The sequence below is a fragment of the Crassostrea angulata genome, chromosome 4, assembly GCF_025612915.1.
Source record: "Crassostrea angulata isolate pt1a10 chromosome 4, ASM2561291v2, whole genome shotgun sequence".
In the NCBI taxonomy this organism is placed as follows: domain Eukaryota; kingdom Metazoa; phylum Mollusca; class Bivalvia; order Ostreida; family Ostreidae; genus Magallana; species Magallana angulata.
In genome coordinates, this window is record NC_069114.1 from 32,455,827 (window position 1) to 32,459,713 (window position 3,887).

The 3,887-nt window shown below is 28.2% G+C and overlaps 1 long non-coding RNA gene across 1 annotated transcript; it reads right to left on the reverse strand.

Annotated features, from left to right (window-relative positions):
* Positions 1-1,059: 1,059 nt before the first annotated feature.
* Positions 1,060-3,403, reverse strand: LOC128181233 (uncharacterized). The gene is made up of 3 exons (XR_008243299.1): positions 3,298-3,403; positions 1,611-1,799; positions 1,060-1,357 (listed from the first exon to the last, which is right to left on the reverse strand). It is a non-coding gene; the product is annotated as an uncharacterized LOC128181233 (long non-coding RNA).
* Between the last annotated feature and the right edge of the window lie 484 nt (positions 3,404-3,887).

Consider the following 3,887-nt stretch of genomic DNA (forward strand, 5'->3'; position numbering starts at 1 on the left):
GTTACATTTGTTCATAGAATTATATTTTCATAAGAAATATTTGAAAGTCAACCTGACGCTCTGTGACATAAATTTTTAGATTTCAATGTTTTATCCCTGATATCAAAAAAGTCACATCTACTAATTTGTCTACATATTTTGGTTTATATTTTTCATCTGATTTAAAACTGTTATATAGGTATCTTTTTTCTTGCTGTAGTTTATCATTAAAAAAAAGAGTTACGTTAAATGTTAACTTATTAACAGCATTTTACCATCTTTGAGTTTTATAGCTAGCTACCAAGCCTTATTCCATACTGAGACAGAAGAGAAACTTTTCTCCAGCATGCATACATTTTATAGTTTAAAGTTATGATGTTCGTATTCGTTTATCTCATTTGTCATCAAATCAAATCTATGACTGATGAGTTAACATAAATTTTTTAGTGGATGGGATTGGTTTGGTTTTTTTATTTATTTCCTTTCTTTAGTGAAAGGATTTCTTATTTGCTTTTTTTTAAATCCCGGCAAAGGCAAAGTAATGTCTTGATATTTTTTACATGGTAAAATAGTACAGTGTCAACTGTTGGATTATTCAAGATGTTTTTTCATGATATAAATTAATCCAACAGCTAAAGTGGCATTTTAAGTTGTGGAATCATAATTGTTTGTGGTGGACCATTATTCTTTGCTTTCGTAGGTAGCCCTTGTCCACGAATTTACATTTACAACAAAATTATGTCCCCACGAACCAAACCATCTTTGGCTACTAACGAACATTGACACCCCCCCCCCCCCCCCGTAATAAAAATGAATTGACAGTATATTCAATATTTTTTCAATAGAAGGCTGAAGAGAACAAACCTATTTGAACGATCACCATATAGGTAAGTCTCGCAGAGTAACGTTGTTGGAAGTTCAATTAAAGATATTTCTTTAAAAAAAAAATTTTTTATTCTTAATTTTGTATGGCAAATTACAAAGTGAGTAAAACGAAACTTAAATTTGATGCACTTTCTTAAGACTGTATTCCTTAAACATTTTATTTTTCCAAAAATCAGTTTGAAATTCTTCAATGAATTAATGTAAAATATTCAAAATGAGACCCTAAGAAACAGAGGTGTAATTTTCATTCTTTTATTTACAAATAAGTATAACAATCAACAATTCGGTGATGTCAGACAGAAAGCTGTTGTCTTTAAACAAAGACGGTTGCTGGACTCTTAAAGAGAAAGTTAAATTATTGTCCACAAAATGGTCATGATAATCTGTTCTTGAAGAGCAATTTGTAAATTCTCACATCTTTAACAAACTAGATGCTTGTCATGACTGTGGTTGCGATCTAACAGGTTTCTTATTTGAAACAGAACGTCCATATCTACAAAATCAAAAAAACAGATAATGTAAGACACATTAATTTGATAGTTATTTTCAAAAATATGCTGGATAGTTATCATGTACTATTCATTATGAAACATTTAAAATATTTTCATATCCTTTTAAAGGTTCATTCTTTAACTACATCAATTTCTTTATTCATTAATATCGAATTGAGATTAGATTTAATTTACCACGTTATCAGATATCAAATTGTGTGATGAATTAGAGAATGTGTGAAACCAAACACGGACCTTGGTCTTGCGAGAATCAAATAGTACATATTGAGTTCTTTGATATATCGTCGTAGCTCGTCAATGTTCGTTATTGAGGATGGTCTTTCTGGTGGTGCCAGCATTTCCATATTTTCCAATTGTGATGCGGTATTTAAACAGAACCAGCTGGTGGTGACAATGAATAGAAGACAAATTTGTGATGATAGCCTACAAAATAATAAATATAATAATAATCATAATAATCAAGATATTTAAATGCATTTACAAGAATTTCACTGATACAATTCACCACGTATTTACAGGTTGCGGAAGGATGTAATTCTATAGGCGACAGTCATTTCAAGACTAGACGCACAGATTTTGAATTTATCATATGTCAATATTAATATCAGTTGTACCACTGAAGTCTTATCAACAAGGGATCTAAGCCATTGACGTGGTCGTCTTATTTTCATAAATTCAATTGTCAAAAAAAAGTAAACGTAAGAGACCACTGGACAACTTATTAAGAAAAACAAATGAATCAGATCCAAAACATTTGAAGTCATTATAAACAAGCCGATAATGCAAACATTGCATTGCTATTCGTCATGTCAAAATCTAGATATTAAAATTATGCATTTAATTTCAAAGAGTTATTTTTGAACTCTTTTATTATCATTTTTCTCTTGTAATATGTTTATGAATATGTCTTCACTGATAATTATGCAACTATTTCTATAAATATTCACAATTAAAGCCAATATCATCTTTCGGTAAAAAAATTTATAAAATCACGATACAAATAAAATACAACAAATGTAAGATAGCATTTTTAATTTATCTTTTCGACTGAATTTTATGATAAAAATTTTGTATATATCAGACAGGATGTTTAAATATTTTGTTATTAAACATTCATGTGTCCGAAGTAATGCAAAAACCTGTAAAGAGGATATCGTTAAAACTTTTTATCCCACATTTCTTTACTAATAGGACATTTAAAGACTAGATGATGAAAATAAAAATTACCGTTAATCGTCATTGTTATAAATAAATAATAAATAGTGTCTACAAAATCAATTTTTGTTATAATCTTATCTTTAAAAGGGGTAAAGAAATTCTCAAAACTTTTTAGTAAGACTTTAATGAACCGATAAAAAAATGTTTTCTCTTTTTTCACTTTCTACATGTAATTTGTTACCGTTCGTTTATAGTTAAAAACTCGTCTTAAAAAACGAAACATTTTCTTTTGTTACGAAAAATAAACTGAATTTAAATATTTTCTCCCCCTGTTTCTGAAATAAGCATCTTTAATATTTTTAAACAAATCAAAAAGGGTATGTTTTAAAATACAACAAGATCAAAAATACAAATTTTGCAAAGAAAAAATTACTTTCACTGAATCTGGCAAATATCTTCAGACTGCATCAAATAAATGAAGCTGTTATTATCATAAACATTTTATCATTTCAAATATCATAAATTTCATATATCTTAAACTCTTTGTTCTAAATAATTTAAACCATTTCACAAAACATTAACTGCATTTAGTTTCATTGCAGTTTAAATCTTATACGTTAATTCATACAGATATTTATATTTGATGATAGAATAAAACACATACAGTGCCAGTAACTAAATATTTAAATAACTAAATAAAAGTAAATCAATGTTACCTTTTCCATTTCAGTAAATATCAACGAAGTTAAAATGATATACTTACATGATTGCTTGCTACTTTGATGAACGATCCGTTGCTAGTCTACCTGAATGACTGCAATCGACTGTCATTAGTCCTCTATATATAGTCTACCAACACCGCTACCCCAACACCTGATGTAATTGATGATTTCTCGTGAAGTCATGAAAATCGTGTCGATCAACACTGTCGCCTCTCCAAAAGATGTTTGGTTCTTTGAAAATGCAAAACCAATTTTAGGTTAAGTATTTTTTAATTGCGTTGAATTTTCTACTTGAACTCGTTTTCATTCGATGGGTTTGATGTGTTTGTGGATAATTTTTGTTTCTAATTGAATTGATTTATTGTGACCATAGATGAAATTATAAGTTTTTGATAATTGGGAAATTAATTGCCCTTAGGTAATATTTCTTCTCGACAAATTTTATGAACCATTTTTTTTAAATAATGTATTAGTGATTGTCTAAACAAACTGATGAAACAAAATAAGATCAACATTGATAAGTTCACTTTTCTTTTCTTTATAGTTTCATAATAGTTAAAATTATCTAAAATTTTGATGTCTAATTGTAGTGAATTTAAAAAATTAATATGAACTCTTCTCACGTCGATCT